Genomic DNA, 18,070 nt, shown 5'->3' with positions numbered 1-18,070 from the left:
CTGGCTGCAGCTGTGCTTTGGGCTAGTGCTGTGCTGGGTTCTCTGCATTGGTGCCACCCCAAAGCCCTGGGAGGGGTAACTGAAGCCCCATCTGAAGGTGGTTCAGGAGAATAAAGCAAAAGAGAAAGTGGTGGGCAGATATGAAGACGAGGGAGCAGGGCAGACAGGATGACAGGAAAATTCTGCAGAGAAGCAGCACAAGGTAGGGAGAGGCAGAGAGGAGCTGGTCTGCACCCACACACCCAGGCCCAGCCCTTTCCCGCAGCAGGAGCATTGAAATGGAAATCGCTTGCTATTTACAGTGCCAGCATCCTCCCTGCTCCCCCCACCGAGCCAGACTGGGGCCCTCCCTGCCCACCCAAGGCTGGCACTCTGTGCCACAGGCACAGTGTCTGTGTGTGTGTGTGTGTGTGGGAACAGGGATGCTGTGAGGCTTAAGGTGGCCATGGGGAGCAGACTCAGCTCCCTCATCCTCTCTGGACAGCACAAAACCTGTAACGGTGAAGAGGAGCACCGTGCTCATGATTAAACACATTCCGCCCTCACCATCTCCCCGTGCGACTCCACAGGCAGCCAGGGATTTAGGAACAAGGCAAGGAGGAAGACATAGGGGCTGGGCAGAGCCACAGTTTCCTCCAAGTGGCAGAACAAGCCAGGAGGCATTTCAGACCTCCCTAGAAGGCCCTGGTCATTATTCTGCAGCATTATTCTGCTATGCAGGGAGACACGTGCATGCGAGTGTGTAAAAACAATGCCAGCCATGACCTGGCTTCATTTACCCATACAGGTAGCATTTGGCAGCAGAAAAGAAACTTGATCCCATGCTGCTCCCTGCTGTGGCTGTACCCGCCTGGGCCCAGGGGAATGACTGTGTTGTAAGAGCCGGGCACCAGTCCAGTTCCTCGAGGCCAGCATCTGCTGACAAGTGCCAGAGAGCAAGAGCTGAGCTGAGCTGTGCCGGGAGCCAGCACCCTCCCTCCAAGCTGCCGAGCAGCAGCTCGTGGTTGTAGAGACCTCCCTGCAGCATAGCCTCCTGGGCCCACACCTTCCTGGAGTGTGAAGCAATGTCAAGGTCAGGCTTGTCACAGGGATGTGCCCCCAGTGCGCAGCAGAGAGCAGATGATGGGTCCTTTGAGAGCAGGGCTGTGAGGACACAGAGCTTCAGGACAGCACCCAGGTCTTCATATCTCTCCGCACAGCCAAGGACAATTGCCCAGACCTGGAAAAGGGTCTGTAAAGACACAGAGAAAGCCTGTGAGGGCTGGCCTGTGACTCTGGTGGCCTGTGGGATGGTGGGATTAAGCCCACCTTGCAGAGCTCTGAGCTGCAGAGGTCCTTGCTGTTTCCCATTCTTTGCCTTCATCGGGTCTACTCTGAGTAGCACTTCCACAGCACGGGTCTTTGATGTGGCACGCTGCAGACTGGATGATGAAAGAGTTAACTGTCCCCTGGGATGGGGCTGAGCTGGCAGCAAAGCAATTGTGAAGTTAATTAAGCAGAAAGCTCCTCCAACTACTCCAGGTCCCTCCCGCTCTGTTCTTTCCCACTATAAACGGGGCTGGAGGATGGAGGCAGAAGGATGGAAGTTAACAACTGTGACACTGGCACTGCCTCTCTGGGCAAAGCACGAGAGCAGCCTCATACACATCCTTTTGGAAAAGCAATAGAAGCAGTGAAGCTGAGAAGTAGGAGGTTTTTCAGCCAGGTATTTGGTTCCCTCCATGGCACAGCCAAACCGCCTCCCCGCCCTTATTCTTCCCCTCCAACATGCCCCCAGCCATTCACACCAAACCAAACGGGGCTGGTACCAGTGCTAGCCCAGTTCCCAGCCTGGAGACCTGCGGGTTGTTCTCTAATTGGGCTGCCTCAGGCCAGACAGCCAGAGGTCAGAGGCTGGCTGGTAGGCAGTGGGGTTGCTGGCGGGGCTGGCCAGATGGAGCAGGGCTGGGCCCAGATGGTGGCAGGGCAACAGTTTTTCACACAACCCCCTCCTGTTTCAGCAGAGCTGGTGGGAGCGTTCTCAGTGGGTGGCCTCCTGGCTGCCCCAGGAAAACTAGACCTGCTCGATCCTCCCCTTTCCTCCTGCATGGTACCCACATTCAGATGCAACAGGCTGGCAGGAGCAAGGCTCAAATAAGACCAGTCAGGCCCTCGTCTGTTTTCCAGCTCTCCCTGGCCTTTCTGAAAGAGCCACCGCCTCCACGGCTCCCACGCGGCAGCACAGCTCACTCCACAGAGCTGACCCCAGTGCAAGCCTCCGTGGGAAGGGAACTGCCAATCCCTGGGCCAAGGTCAGCAACTCAGAGCCCATCCTGCAGCACCCTGAATGAAGCAGAGCCAGTCTGTTACACCAGAGCAAAGTCAAAAGGAAATCATGTTTTGAAGCAATGTAATTGTTCATCATTGCAAGGTACGTTCATGTTTTCCTGGGGCAACTGGAGCCCAGTCTTGGTTAAACAATAGGACAGTCCAGAGCGGAAAGAATCACAGAATCACAGAATCATCTAGGTTGGAAAGGACCTTGAAGATCATCTAGTCCAACCGTTAACCCAGCACTGACAGATCCCAACTACACCAGATCCCTAAGTGCTATGTCAACCTGCCTCTTGAACACCTCCAGGGATGGGGACTCCACCACCTCCCTGGGCAGCCCATTCCAACGCCCAACAACCTGTTCTGTAAAGAAATACTTCCTAATATCCAGTCTAAACCTTCCCTGGAGCAACTTGAGGCCATTACCTCTTGTCCTATCGCTTATTACTTGGTTAAAGTGGCTCATCCCCAGCTCTCTGCAACCTCCTTTCAGGTAGTTGTAGAGGGCGATGAGCTCAGGATCATTTCCACCTGGCTCTGCTTGCTAACTAAGTTGTTTCAGTCAGGCAGTGTGCCCTAGTTTCCCCATCTATAACGTCAGTGATGCTCAGCTCTGTAGAAGTACTGTACTATGCAGTTTGCTGTGCCATAGACCTGGGTCTGAGCCTGGCTGTTACTCCATTTCCCTGGTCAGTCTCTGGGCCTTGTCAGATTTCTTTCCTGTTTCTATCATTACAAGGAAACAAAAAACCAGGATCTTTGGTGTCAGCAGTACACACCATCCTCTCCCATTCAAAGAAGGGGCTGCCTGTTTCCCTGTGAAAGTCTCCTGAGAATTTAGACTCGTACCAGAGGACTGTCAAACTGCATTTGGGGTGAAGATACTGTGAATGAGCCGCCACCTGCCAGCCAGCAGCTCCATTAATGTAGGGATCCTTGCAACAGAGCACAGGCAGAAAGGGCGTAAGATGGTCCCTACGTATCGGGACTTCCCACAGGAAAACGTGAGCATACAATGGATATTGATCTGTACACACAGAAGATCTGATGCTTCTGGGCTATCACAGGTCTTGTCAGGTACAAGCAGCCACTGTCCTGTGTGTGAATCATCCTAGAAGCCTCTGTGCAGCACAGCTTAAACAGTATCCCTGTTTAAGGTACTGCTGCCTCCTCCTTCCTGTAGTATGGATTGGACCCACGGTCTGTAGAAGATGCTCTGGCTTTACGGCAGAGGAATGTTAAGGTTTCAGCCTTTCTCTCCCATGGCAGTGCAAGAAGGGACAGGGACTGATGTGATGTCTATGTTGCAGCTTCTAATAGAATTAAAAGGAATCAAAAATCAGAAGTGTGGAACAACTCTTCAGGGATGGACTAACCGAGAAATCTTCAGCCTGGAGGAGAGTTCAGTGACAGGAAAGAAACGACTGAGGTTTGTAAGATCTTCAGACAGTGACCAGGGAGGAAATACTGCTCGTTTTTCACTCTTCTAGAAAGGTGGAACTCAAAAGAAATGAAAAATCAGCAGGTGGAAAAGAAGTATATGACAGTGCTTTTGCACACCACAGGATTCACGTATGTTTGCAGGAGTCAAAGCCACCGACAGGCTCAGTGCGGGGTGAGATGCACTCACTGAAATCTCTTCACAAGGACTTTAAACTGTAAAACAATCCTTAATCTGCTCTTGGGGAGGGAACATGTACAAGCAGAGCTGGACCATCTCTCTCTGCACTATAACTCACGTGCTTCAAGAAACAGCACTGCCTGCAGGCAGCTACCAAGCCCTTTGGTCTGACCCAGCGTGCCTGTCCTCACCCCCTGCGTGCTGCTCGGCCCCGTGGCCGGGAAGAAGAGACAAATTCCGCACGTGCCTGCCTGTCTTGGCTGACGCAGGGCAGGCTCAGTGTTATTTCAGGACAAGATTTCCATGAATAACTCCCCTCATCTGCCAAACCCAAATTAAAATTTGCTGCCAATAGTCATGAGCCCTCCCCCCCATTCCTCCCTCTCTTCTTTTTTTTTTTTCTTCTTCTTTTTTTTTTTTTTTTTGGACAATTTCCTGCATTAAGATAAACCAGTGATAAATCCGGATTGTGCATTAAACACTGGCCCACGCGGTCTGGGAAACAAAGAGCATGAAGGAACACTGCGATTCAAACTGTTGCTAGCCGATACACATTTGGGCTTGTCAGCTTTTAAAGGATTTTCTCAGAACCAATTCTTTGAGATTTCCTAATGGGTCTGTAACGCAAGATTTTGTGAAAAAGCACTATGGCCTGCAAGCATGTGAGCCCCAGATGCAGGGATGTCCTGGAGGGTCCGGTATTGATTCCTTTCCTCGTGCAGGTGAGAAGTCTGGTTAAGGACTGGGAAAGGCTATGGTGTGAGGCCCACAGCTCTACATGATGCTGTAGGATTCCTGCAGTCTGTTCACCAATTTTTGGCCAGCTTTAGGAGGTTTCCAGCCTACTTCCCAGGGTAAATGTGCTTGCTTTCTCTAGCCATACCTGGCACTTCCTTCGGAGTGTCCAGGCAAAAAATTCCTTGCAAAAAAGGTCTAGTGTTTTATCTGACTGAGACTTCTCTCTTTTCCTGTTCCCTGGAAATCTACAGGAGTCCTGCGTGCAGTGACACAAAACCTCTTTCTTCTGCTGATGAAGGTGTTCTGCAACTTGGAAAAGTGAAAAGAATGGCTCAATGGGTGGCTTCCACTGAAGAATTAGGGTGGGCTCTCATCCAGCAGCCATCCCCACGTGCTCATAAAGGCAAACAGTTCCTCCTCTTCCTCACAGAGGCAGTTACAGAGCAGATCAGTGTAGCATGAAACTTCTCAGCAGCCAGGTTTCACTCACTGAAGCACTGGTAGTAGCTTTGTGTGTGAATGCGAGTGTCGGCAAACTAAAGGAGAGATTGAGAGGGCACCAGTGAGGCACGCAAGTGGGGGAAGAAACCTGCTGGAAGAGACCAGACCACGGCACTTGTGTGTGTCATGCACACCCCAGCCCCTGGCAGCTCAGCCCGGAGGGTTGCATGTCCACAGCGTTCATTTTCCTTCACCTCCACCTGGTCTATTCTAGGAAAGCCTGCCTAGAATCCATCTACCCAAAGCGTCACACCTCACAGCTCCCTTCCCACGCAGAGCTCACCCAGCAGCTTGCTTCTTTGCTCTGAATAAACACTGCTTCCCTGCCTGCCTCCCCACAGCCAGGCTGCACTGCAGATGGGCCCTGCCCTGAGAGCAGGCAGGCAGTGGTACCCGCCTCCCTCCCGCACCCAGGGGAGGATGTGGCAGGACTAATCCACACCACACCGGTCCTGGACAGCTGTGTCCTGCTTCCCACCATGGGCAGGAAGAAGGGGTATGGATAAAAGCTATGCCAGAGCCGTCCCTCCTTGGTTTCTGTTTCCAGCCAGGACAAGCAGAGGCAGATGCTCCCAGGTGGTAACACCAAAAGGTTCAGTGCTCAGGGCCACCCTGGTGATCTGGTCCCAGGCAGATCCCAACCCACCCCTCAGAATCGCTCTGGTGTTAAGCCATGGGCAAATGCCTGTTTTGAGGACAGCAGAAGGTTTGTGGTTCCCTGGAGAAGAATTGCAGATCCTCTCTGGCTCCCTGACACAAAGAGGACTGGCAGTGCCCAAACGCCCTTGGTTGATGTGGATTTTGACCCAGTCCTTCCTACAGTAAAAACAACTAATTTTCATGAAAGCTCCCTGTCAGCAGTACAACACAGCATAAGGGTGGGAGACTCCGTGAACCACGGCTCTCCTGAGACATGTCAGAGGCAACCACGGCCATAAGCTACGAGCAAGTTCAGAATCTCACCTGCTTTCAGGACTCAGGCCAGTGCTCATTAATGAAAGAAACGTACTAATCCAGAACACAGAACACACTATCCTACTCTGAAAGGACACATTCAAGTAAGCGAAGACTTGGTAATAGTGCTTCGCCTGTGAAATATGCAGGAGAAGTTTTTCAGGAAATGGTTCAAGGACTGCTTCTGTGGGGACTGATAACACGAGATGTGAAAATCCAGAGAAAAGCAAAGAGAACTGGCCACATGGAGCCCAGCAAGCCCAGATACAGAAGAAGACACACTGTGATATTACCACCACTAGAACAGACTTAGATGATGAGACTGAGAGTACTTCCATCCCGTTTCAATCTCTCACAGAGGTAGATGGCAATACGTGGAAACTCCAACAAGACCCATTTTCAAACCTCACAAATAGAATCATCTAACACGCTGCCTCCTCCCAGGACTTCATTTATGAAAAATACAAAGAGAACCAAATTCACCTTCTTGTAGTGATCAGCTCAGTGTCAGACTGATGGCAGGACAGGCAATGGCTTGTATCCCTATAAATCTGTTATTCTTATGTTATTTAATCCCTGTAATTTTAACCCTCTCTGGCCTGAGTAATCTTTCTGTGGGCCCAGAAAGTCTCCTTTCTTCCAATTATTCTCAGACTTCCAGACCTGGCTGTGGTTTCATCATTCTCTGTGGATTTTCCTTCCATGAATCTGTCTAGTTTCTTTTTGAATTTGTGTAAACTTCTATCACCCTGAACAGTCAAAGACTTTCACAGGTCAACTCCCCTCATATGTCAAAGTTCCCCAAATGTAAGTCCTCTTATTGTCCCTCAGCTTTGGCTCCAAAGGATGCTCTGCCACTGTTGCAGTTTTTTTAAAAAAAACCCCACACCATACTCTGGTAGATAGTCTGTCCCAGAGTTTTTGGCAGGTGCTCCTTGAGACAGCCGTAATCACTCATTTAAATCTCATTTATTTTTATTTTAGAAAGCTCCCTAACAACACAAAAGATTTCTTCCCTGCATCTCACTGGAATTGTGTGCATATTGCCATGGCAACCATGCCAGAGATTTTTGTGGTCCCAGACCCATTTTATTGGTTATTAGATATTTGTGCAATAAATATATATATATAGCTTTGTTCTCCCATCTGTCTGTTCCATCTGCTTATTTCCAAGTGAAATACAACCATTTGGCTCAGTCACAGCTTTCTCTCCTTCCTCATGGGATTGGCTGAAGGAAACAGAGATGCATCTGCTGGTGGTCATAGAAGTGGTGAAGAGGAGGAAGAGGAATGAAAGATGTTGCTGTGGACATGAACCTGACCATCATACACATGGAAAAGCCTATCAACTGTGATGGCAACACCTGGAGGGTTAAACCAATTCTTCCTTGCTGTCCAAGGCCCTGGCCATGATAGCTGGCCTGCCCATTACCAATTATCTCCCAGGTGTGAAGGGGAAGAGACACTCAAGAGGGCTCTGGCCAACACAAACTCATTTGCTTCTGGTGGAACTGCTGTGCCCTGCCTGCAGCTCAACCCCAGCTGGGGCGTTTCCTGTCACTGGGGAAGTCCAGTCAAATGTATGTCACCGGCCAGAGAACAGGAAACTCATCATAGCTCAGCTGCATCCATTAACAGTCCTTTCTACCTTTCCAGAAGAAGAGGAGAAAAGTATCACCTCATCCTGGTACACACTGTTCCTTGGAAAGGGAAAAAACCAGTAATGAGACCTCTGTGCCAAACTGACCATGCTCCTCCCCACGGTTATCTGCCTCGGATTGGAACCCGCGCTGAAAGCTATTTGACATGCCCCATTGGAGGGACTAATTCCTTCTGGCAATGTTTGCCTTGCCTGCCCACCCCCGCAGCCTCCGCTGGGAGAGAGGATGCATTTCCAGCCTCCCAGCTCCCTTACATTATTTAAGCTGTCGGTTGTTAATTATAGCGCTGCATTTCAACTTGAAGCTTCCCAGGGGGCCCAAGCACACTAACAGACTAAAAGCAGTTCCCAGCAGAATACTTTGGGAGCCTCTGCTAGAACTGAGCCTGTGTCTCCATCAGCCAGGGTGAGACATTTCCTACTGCTCTGACTGCTCCCTGGAGACTGGAACTGCAGCTTCCGCTGTAAGACCCATATCTGCACTTTCTTACCCAACAGAATGAACATTCCCGCTCACCAGATGGGAGCCACGGCTTTCTTGTAAGGGATGTCAAATTGGCCTTCAGCTTTCTCAATGTAAGTGTCTCCTCGCCTGCCTCCCCGTCAGCTCTGAATCTCTCAGTGCAGATGGAAGGGAGGATGCACACCCTTGTCTAGCTGGGGATGCCTCAGAGCTCAAAGCAAAGAGCCACCCTCACCGCAGCCTCTCCCACTGCTCCACCCTGCTTCCACCCGACCTGCAGAGCAAGGCCAGGGTGACTTGGTCCCATCAGTCAGGGACCATTTCTCACAAGCTGGAAAAATTCTGCTGCCCTTCTTTTGAAGCAAATCAAGTCTCTCAATCACACAACCATGACCACCAAGCCTGGGGGACCTGCACACCCCTCTCAGTGAAGAAGGCGTTACTAAGCAGTTGCTAAGCAAGAGATCAGGTCAAGTGAGAAAAAGCAATTGAGAAACTGATGTGATGTTGATGTTTTCTAGCTTGTAGCAATATCCTCCAGAAGTGGCTGCCCCTTTGCCTCTTGTGACCATGGAAACATCTGCTTCAAATGCAGAAAGAAGTGCAGTGATCACATCATCAACTTGGTCAGGGCAAGAGCATGGGGAAAAAAAAAAAAGTGGGGGTAGACAGTAGTGTGGGGAAAGGCTTGAGGATCCTAGCCTGCCAGCTCCCAACACAAGAGCATCCATTTCATTAGACTGCGTTGAGGGAGATGTTGCTTTGTGGGGCTTTGTTTCCAGGAGAATCAGATCTAATGGCTCAAATGTGCCAGAGGAAACTCAAAAGCTGAAGAGTGCTTCAGAAAGTGCCTTCTGCTGGCACCACCTTCCAGCTGCAGTCACGTGAGTCTGTGTCCTGCTCGCTGAGTACCACGAAAAGCAGCATAGCCCAGTGACTAAAGCCAAGGGAGGTCCAGCTATGTGCCCTCTGCCACTCTTGACTAGTTGGAAGTGTTTCTCTCAACACCTACTGAGCAATCACCATAAGAGAGTTCACAGCATGCTTAGCAGGATACAACTCTTCCCAAAACCAAGAAAAAAGCAGAAAAGAGCCAATAAATGAAATAGAAGAAAAACAGAAAGGTGAAAATTGTATTGCATTGAGCTATAACTGTAGGTGACAACAGCCTTTAGACCGGGAGATTTGTGGCTGCTGTTCAGCTCCTATGTGCTTTGCCAGATTTGCATAAACAACCCACAGTAATTACAATTTCATCTTGAATAGGTATTATTTTAATTGTGACTGCTTTTCCTGCTCAGCACTAATTGGAGAAATCACAAAAGAACAGTGAAGTGGGAAGGCTGTTGATGACTTCGGCCTTTCCTTCCTCCAGCCAGCTCACATGCCCCATCAGACCCCCTTTCTGGTTGACCCCCCTGAAGCTTTGTGCAACGCAAAACAAACCATGCAGTACCAAAATAATTACAGCCCCTAAGTGGCCATGCAAAGAAACAAAGCACCTTCCTGCCCGGGACCACTATAGCTCTCAGCAAAGATGCCTCAGAACATCCTCCCAACCACAGACCCGCTTAGGCACTTGCTGGTGGGGTCTGCAACTCGAGCTCCAGGCAGTTTTCCCTTAAAATTGGCTGCTCAGACAAAGTGCTGTGGTTCTCAGAGAGCCCAAACCTGCAGCAACCCCTCAGAGAAACCCCCTTCAGGTAACAACCCCCCTCAGAGAAACCCCTTCAGGTAACAACCCCCCTCAGAGAAACCCCTTTCAGGTAACAACCCTGCCTGAGGAAAGTTAGAAACACCAGGACCAGGGTGAAAACGCTTGAATAGGACTTTCAAGAGGGAGGGTGGGTGCCTGAGGCCCTCAGGAGGTGAAGTGTCTTCTGCAAAATGGGCTTCTGCAGCTGCGAGTGGGTGTTTGTGGCTCCCATGGCGTGGGTTGGAGTCTGCAGGACGTACATGTGGCCACTGGGCTCTAGGGATGAGCATCGTGGCCTTGGGTAGGGTCCACCCCCCCGCTGTGGTTCAGAGCTGTGGCCCCACTGGAGGACGTATCACTGCTGGGGCGGGGCCCTTCCCCAGCACTGGGCTCCGCTGGGCTCTGGCCCGATGCAATGGAAGAGGGTCTGGGGATAATACGTAGCTGCTTGGTTTCTAGTGAAGGCAACCGTACCTCTTTCAATAACTTAATTGTCATTGCTCGATAGTCTAATATCCAGCCTAAAGACTATCGGCTACAAATTATGCTGATTTGCTTGCCTTTCAGTGGATGCAGACAGCCGTTTCTCAACGCCATTTCAGAGACTGGTAGCCTGCTCCTGCCCCCTGAGCCTTCTCTGACCTGAACTGAATACACTTGACCTCTCAGTTCTGTAGAGAAAGTGGTTCAGGCCTTCCAGATGGCATCTGCCCTCTCTAATTTGTCATCTTTTAAGGCATGATGCTCAAAAGTGGACAGTCTCCAGCTGAGAACTCATCAGCAGTGAGCAAAGCGCACTAATTATCTCCTGCATCTTGCATATGATAGTAAGTATGTATCTCTGGAGGAGAAAGAGCAGACCAAGTGGATAGTGGTCATTTTGGGCTTGAAAGATATGCAGAATTACACAGGAACACTTTTAATTAATTGCTGCCTACTGACAGCGCTGGCAAGACAGCCCTTTGCCCATCAGCATTTAGACACTTAGTTAACTCTGTCCTCTACCTGAGATGGTGGAGCAGCTCTGTATTTATTCGTATTTTGGGTAACATCAAAGTGAATCACTTCTGTGATTAATCATCTGCAGAGAAAAATCCCTACTTCTCATTTCTTCAAAGTCTCCAGCTCAGGGATCAAAGCACTGTCACGGAGACATTCTCCTCTGGGGAGGGTTCATGACTGGGCTTCTCACTTCCTTGGTACCTTTTGGCAGGAGCTGTCTGTGACAGGGAGCCTGTTCTTTGCTTGTGTCACCAAGGACCTTCAGCCCAAAGGCAGCTTGCTCACAGTGGCAGGTGCTACCACGACAGTTTATCCTTGGCATTGCCAAGTAGGCAGCCCATTTTCCTGGAAATCCCAGCTGGTTTGTGGTCTGTCAGGAGGAGTCAGCTGCAGCTGGACTGGGGACTGTAAGGGAAACCCAGCAAGAGAGCAGGGGCTGCCAAAGACAGACCTGATAGGCAGTGTCCTGCTGCCAGCACTGATCCTGGAGCTAGTGCAGCCTTTGGAGTTCATCTCCGAGACAACAGCATGAGCCAGCCCCGATGCAGCTCCCTGGGGGCTCCCACCTTCCCCCTCTGCACCTCAGCTAATCAATCTGCATCTCCCTGGAGGTACTGGGTGAGTCACAATGGTCTGGGCAGACTGTGTTTTCATGGTTTGGAGCAGGTTGTGTGAGGCACGGGGACGTGCTCTTTCCTAGGTCCCTGGTGAGTTGTGATGAAGTTCATTTCACATCACATACGCAGCAGAAACAACTCGATTTTTCCACTAGATCCCTGCCTGTAGGCTGTTTGCCACGTGTGCAGGGGTATTGCTCTGCGGTGGATAGTTGGGATCCAAGATACTCCTGGAGTTGCAGTGAATTAATACAAGGCTGTCATCAAGGCATTTATACTTCCATTGGATTAGGCAGTTTTAACAAGAAAGAAACAATCCCAGACGCTCAAACTCAAAGCAGGTCTTGGTTAAGGCTGAGGTTACACAAGCAGGCACTGGAACTGCAAATTGTAAACTGAACTCGTAGTTACCTTGAGATAGGAAGTATATTATAAACTGTCACAAACAGCAGCAGTCACGGTACTTGCTCATAATTATTTTGTTGGTTTTTTTCATTACAAACTCCAATTGTCTATCAAGTAGTTAGTGATCAGATATGTTTTAGAACATATTTAGCAATCCCAGAATCCACAGGGAGAAGGTGTAGTCTGTTGCCTCCAGTACCTGTCAGACCAGTGGGGCCGCGTTTACCTGGCTTACCCCGCTGCTGGGAGGCCCTGGGTTTCAGAGGTTCAGAGGCACCGGGAGCAAAGCAGCAGCAAAGCCTGAGGAAGAGGAGAGAAAATGAGCATAAAAGAGGTGGAGCTCTTCCTTGGTAGAGGAAATTCCTCCTCCTGCTTCCACCTCCACCATGTCCATCCTGGTTTGCAAAGGAAGATGGACCCATGCAGCACAGAGCCTTGCAGGAGCAGGGGACAGCCTCATGGCACAAGCATTGCACCCCAGGAGCTTGGTGGGGCTCCTGTTTTTCCTGAGAGGTGTTTGGAGGACAGGTGGACTATGACCCACTGGAGACCTGTGGGCTTGCTCAGGTGCAGATGGCCTTGGTAAGGGCACCCTTGGCAGCTGCTCTCCTGAACTGGTGCGGCAGGCTGTCCTCCAGCACGGGGAGAAGTGGGGGCCAGGAAGAGGATGTCTGGATGGAGTTCACCCATTCAGAAGTGTTGGTGCCCCTTGTCCTGCCTGGGCCAGGCTCAGGGTAGCTCAGCCGACTGCTGCCAGAAGTGCTGGTGCATGGATGTGGGTGGCAAGGAGCTGAGAACAGCAACCCCAACACTACCATCTCCTCCACCCCCAGCAGCAAGAACAACAAACTCCTCACACCGAAGATCACACGAATCTGGCCACAGCCATCCTTCAGAGGATGGCAAAACTTGGTGCTGCCTGTGGCACCGAGAAGCCCTCAGCTGGCTCCAGGCCTTTCCCGAGCCTGGTTCTACTGTTTGGTGACAACCCCTTGCTCAAGCCTGGCAGCCTGCAAGAAAGGCTGAGAAAAGCTTTGCTTGCAATCCTGCCAAAACCCCTTTCCTCTCTCGGGGTCCTCTGTGCAACTAGAGAACAGTGAGCTTGGCACCAACGGCTACAGACACCACACACACTGTCCTTCACTCCCACTCCCACCACGCCTCTGCTTTTCCAGGCAGCGCCACGTGCTAATCAAAAGCCAGAGCTTTGTTTTCTGCCTTCAAATTGACCCCCTCCTGGGGAAGGAGGGCTGTGAGCAGGTTGAGGGGTCTTTAACGTTTCTCAGCAGGCTTGGCCTTACTGGCCTGAGCAGCCACCTCAAAGGGGTTTGGGTTGCAATTTGCCTCATTATTGGAGCTGACGTGCATCCTCCCCAGGACACATCCTGTGCCCAGGAGAGCTGCCTAATGAGACATCACATGAGCCGAGTGATCCTGCTGGTGTTGATCGGGGAAGGGAGCTGGGCTTCAAAGGACCCCACTCGCTTCCTTTGTGTGGAGAAAATTTCCCCATGTCATTAAAACCAGCGGGCCTGTGAGTCTGCAGAGCTTGGTGTTGGAAAACAGCACAGCGTTAGGACTGCAGGGCAGGGTAGCCCTCCCGAGAGGGATTCACTGGGGTCACTGATGCTGTTTGACTCCAGGGTGGCTCCTGCTGTGCTGCGAAGTCATGCTGTGCTTGCAGGGGCAGCTGTGAGCTGATCATTTTAAAACGCGTGGAGGACATGGCTGATGGCAGAGGGCAAGTTCACCTGGGGTCTGTCACGTCCATGCCTGCCGGCACTCTGCACTTGGGGACCAGGCGTGGGGGCACTGGGGGTGCCTCTGGAGCCCAAGGCAGGTGCAGGGATGGAGTGACTCACCCTCTTGAGGGTCTGTCCATCCCACTGATGCCGGAGCTCTGGGGCAGTGATGCTCACAGCCTCGGCACTACATGGGAAGTTTCTTGTCCTTGTGAGCGTCACACCTCTGTGCCACCTCCCACTCCTCAGACATGAATTCACTCCAGACACTCTGCACTCCCTTGTCTCCCTTACACCCCCAGCAAGGCGGTGCAGTCCCAGCAAGGGGTGCTCTGGTGCAGGAGAGTTTCAGCAATTCCTGTGAGCAAGTAGCAATGAGAAGTTGTCATGGATACCAGTATGCAATCGGGGGCCCAATTCTGCACCGCTCTGCTCCTCCTGTCCTCCCTTGCCCTGTCGTGTGGGATCTGTGGAGGCCCCATTTCACGTCATGGAGGTAAAGGCAACTGAAAATCAAAATCTGCTATGAATGTGGCTCTGGTTCCTAACTCTTACTCACCCAGCTGTGTCTCCCAGCTCCCATTTTACTGGGATGAGTCTGAATTCAAACTAGTCTGCATGAGAGCAAAACTGGGACAATGGTTTGAGTGCAGAGCCCCCAGCCTCTCAAACCAGCATGGATATTCTAAAATGCACAAATCCAGCATATATTTTGGACTACCTGGTTGCTGATGATGGAAAGGAAGATGAGGGAAGAGGTATGTGCAAGGAAAGGTGTTTGGCAGCTTGGGGAGAAAGCCGTAGCCCTGAATTTACAGGGGAGATTAAACCTCTTCTGGGCTGGATTCAGGGCCCTGCAGAGAACTGGGCAGCAGCTTTACTCAGCATCCCCCTCCCGGGATGTGTAGGACTTTGTGACCTCCAGAAGTTTTACAGTGTTTCACCATGTTTTAATTTTCAGAGGAAAACATCTCCCCAAATATAAAACTGAGAGCTCTCACTACTTCACGCTGAAATGTTTTGGATTTCCCATTTGAAATTACTGTTTCCAATACTTTTTTTTGTTTCTCATTCTGGCCAATCAAAATTTCCCATTGCTTTTCCCCACAGAATTGATCACAGTATTCTAGTTGGTTTTTACGCATAAAATAAATTCTGGACCAGAACATTTTTTAAAAAATGGCAATTACTGAGGGACCTTCGGAAAATGAAACTTTGATTCCTGAGTTACATCTAAAAAGGTTCTATTACATGCACAGAATTGCCCTAATTTTACAGAAGACCTGTTTGGATCCAGCAAGACTGAAATCTGACAGAAATAAGAATATTTTTAAGGTGATTGCTTGCAAACATAAGCATTAATTAGTTATCTCAGTCTGGTTAAATAGCAGTGTGGGCAGATGATTATAAATGATTGTGTTGCTGCCACTTACCGCCTTATCACCCCACACCAGAAGTCCCTTTGGCCTTCCAGAAAGACCTTGGTCTTTCTCCCAGATCCCAATCCAGGGAAGCACCTAAACACATGCTGACACAAACATCCCCAGACGCTGAAAATAACATGGGTGCTTAACAGACATTTGAATTAAACCCAGAATGGGAGAAGCCTTTTTTCCCCCATGTTCATGTAGAACAGTGACACCAGGAAGGCAGTGTTAGAGTATTAAACTCTAACATTTTGTAGGAAAGAACCAGGAACCTGCAAAACATAATGAACTGAAGGAGGCTTTTGACCAACCCCACGATGGAGTGTTCAGAGATGCGTGTGCTAGACCCATGCTTGTTTGCCGCCATGCCATCAGCTGGGCATCACCTGCTCATCTCCAGGCTACCAGCCCTGCTCTGCCCAAACCCCTTCCACACTGGGTTCTTTGAGCCCTCCTGGAGGAGCTTGACTTGGGTATGGGGGGGATTTCGCTGCCAGGCTTTTTTGCTCAGCCCTTGATTGCAGGGTTGCAAAGCAGCCTGTACTGAGAGCCAGCTCCCCCCACCCCTTCCCACCAGCTCACAGGATGGCCCACGCAGCCAGGGACAGGGGACAACCATTACTCCCGCCCACAGACCCCACCATAGACCTGCTAATTACACTTGTCTCAAGATTAGTCAGAGGGAATCTGTTCCCTCCAAGCTGGGCTGCGGAGCTAAGTTGGGCAGCAGCTGCTGCTGCCTCCTCATCCCAGCCTATGCCAAGCGAGCAGTCTCGTTACACGTTGCTGGGTCTCTCTGGCACATACACAGCCTCCTCAAGGCAGTGGGTGGGCATTAGCTTTGTCTCATTAGCATGCCTGTGGTTTGGGCTGCAGCCCCGCAGGTTCATTCAAAAGGGGGTTTGCAGCCCCCCGTAGGATTTTGCAGAGGGGAGAAGCTGAGAGTGACGGAGGAGGTTGAGCACATCGAGACTCCACAGCAGAGGGGAGAGCCCCAGTGCTCCTCAGTCCCCATGCCTCAGGAAGCTATGCACAACCTTCCCCCAGGGACTTCACCTCCAGCCTGGCAGAGCAACTTTAAGGAGATGGACCCACAACTGACCTGCTTGTTCCCACTATCTCCTTTCCTTACTCCAGCTCTCCAGGCTTCTGAGAACATGAAAGCCAGCACCCCCATCACTGACTTCTTCCCTACCTTCACCTTGCTGATGCCAAAGCTGTGTTCAATCATAGTCCCACAGAGGAGCCTTGTGAGCTGGAGAAGAGCTGTGAGGAGCAGAAGACCCACGGAACTTTATAGTTAACCAGAGGCCCTCCTGCCTGCTCCTGCCTGCACCTCCTTGTGCCAGAAGACTCACAGCCCCCTCTGCTCAGACATCCCATACACCTGCCCCCTACTCTGCCTCTTCTCCTCTTTGCTCTACTCCCTCCTCTCACCTCCCAGGCACTTTTTGGCATTCCTGCCCACAGACTGGCCACTGTTGGGCTGGCTGGTCTGCTGGCAGTGGATGAATTGCACCATTTAGGTAGTGGAGTCCCCATCCCTGGAGGTATTTAAGAGTCAGGTTGACATAGTGCTTAGGGATATGGTATAGTTGAGAACTGTCAATGTTAGGCTAATGGTTGGACTGGATGATCTTCAAGGTCTTTTCCAACCTAGACGATTCTGTGATTTCTTCCTTCACTGGGCCTCAGCAAGCACTGCTAAGTTTCTTGGGACAGCTTAGTGCCCCTGAAACTACCATACTAAACCCAAGACCTGGAGCTGGACCAGTGCCCCTGCTCTGAGTATGCCGCTTTTACGTCAAGAAGCAGAGCCAGCCCCTTTTCTTGCTTACATTTTGGATCCAGGGCCTATTTCTGCTAAAAATCATCCACTCGCTGCCCAGGCTGGTGTATGCTGGAGCGGTGCCTCTCGCACTGCATTGCTGCCCTCTCCTGGACTCTTCAACAGCCGCTGGTCTCAGGAAAGTTTCAGCTACAGATGCTAAGCTCTTTGAGGCCACGAAGGTGGGAATCCTTCTGGAAGCTCTGTGTCCCTCACATGGCAAAGCCTGGCTCCAAAAATGAAGATATCTGAGGTTGAGCTTTTTCCTGACCTGTCTTGTATGACCTTGACCCTAGCAAATGCTCTGGCTTAAGCTCTTCCTAGGGGCTGCTTTTTCAGGGGTGTATAAAAAAGTGGTATAGGAAGGAAACTGGGTCATTCCTTAGTGCAAGACTGACTGGGAATGATGCCTTCCACGACTAAATACAAACACTTGGATCAACCTGTATGATGGAACCCTTCCTTGTAACCCCCAAGTCCCACTGTGTCTGGAGCATCCAGTGTTGCAGAGAGATGCAAATAGAAGCCAATCTTTATTAGCAAAAGGAGTGGTTGTAGTCAGAGCTATTGGGGAAGGAAAATTTGGAGAGGAGAAAAAAAGAAATCCCTCTTCTCCATTCCCGGATATTTCAGCCAGTATGAGGTTGTTGGGGACACAAAATGTGTCCAGCGGTGGCTGGAGGGATGTTGTCCCTCAATGTCATTGTACACCTGGAGAGAATCTCAAAAAGTCTCCTTTCTGTCCTCCAGTGTCAGTACAGGAGTTGTCTCATCGGCCACAGTAGCAAGGTTCAGGGTCACAGCAAGGGGTGATGCTCCATGTGTGTGCTCCTCATCACCCCCCTGAGATTCGCTGGTGTCCAGGTGACTGGTGTCACTGGCAGGTCCAGCACCAGGGCCAGCGTGGGGGCCCTGCCTGGGCATCCTGAAGAAACTGGTCACCATCTCCATCCTCGTGGTGCTTCCTGTCATCTTGGAAGCCCTTGGAGGTGACACCTGGTACTCTTGATAGAACCAGTAACAAGAGCTGCTACAGAAAGACAGAAGCCCATAGTGAAAAATGGGAACTTCATGCCAGGAGCCAGCACCAGAACCCTGCAGCC

Source organism: Strix uralensis, chromosome 22, assembly GCF_047716275.1.
Source record: "Strix uralensis isolate ZFMK-TIS-50842 chromosome 22, bStrUra1, whole genome shotgun sequence".
Classification (NCBI taxonomy): Eukaryota; Metazoa; Chordata; class Aves; order Strigiformes; family Strigidae; genus Strix; species Strix uralensis.
This window is presented reverse-complemented; position numbering follows the sequence as displayed.